This window comes from Cyanistes caeruleus, chromosome 8 (assembly GCF_971803275.1).
Source record: "Cyanistes caeruleus chromosome 8, bCyaCae1.hap1.1, whole genome shotgun sequence".
Taxonomy (NCBI): Eukaryota; Metazoa; Chordata; class Aves; order Passeriformes; family Paridae; genus Cyanistes; species Cyanistes caeruleus.
In genome coordinates this window covers 36630068-36630504 of record NC_141708.1, presented here as the reverse complement: position 1 = coordinate 36630504, position 437 = coordinate 36630068, and positions in this window count along the sequence as shown.

The window sequence follows — 437 nt, the reverse complement described above, 5'->3', positions numbered from 1 at the left end:
CACTGGCTTTCCTCGCTGTGAGTCTTTGCTTGGATAACATTTTTGTAGCAATTCCTGCAAAGCCACAGCTTTGCTCAGGCCACCAAGAGGAATTTCTCCACCAAAAGGGATTTCTCACTCCTGCCATCATCCTCCAGAAAACCCAAAGCTCCTGTAAAGCCCAAGAGTGTCACAAGGCTGCGTCCCTTCTCCCGGCATCTCTGCTGGGCAGAGCTGCAGCACCAGGGATGGGTCAGGTGGGAAAGCACAGAGCAAACCGGTGTCAGAACGATCCCAGCCCTTAAACTGGGACTTGCCTGCATTTAAGCAGGGAAAGCTGGGCCTGGTGGCTGCTGTCTGAGGCAGCTATCTGGTCAAAGGCCTGCGGGGAGCTGGCAGATAGGGCGGGTTAAAGTTTAACCTGCGGGACTGTAAAGCAGCCCGGGGCTGCTGAACCT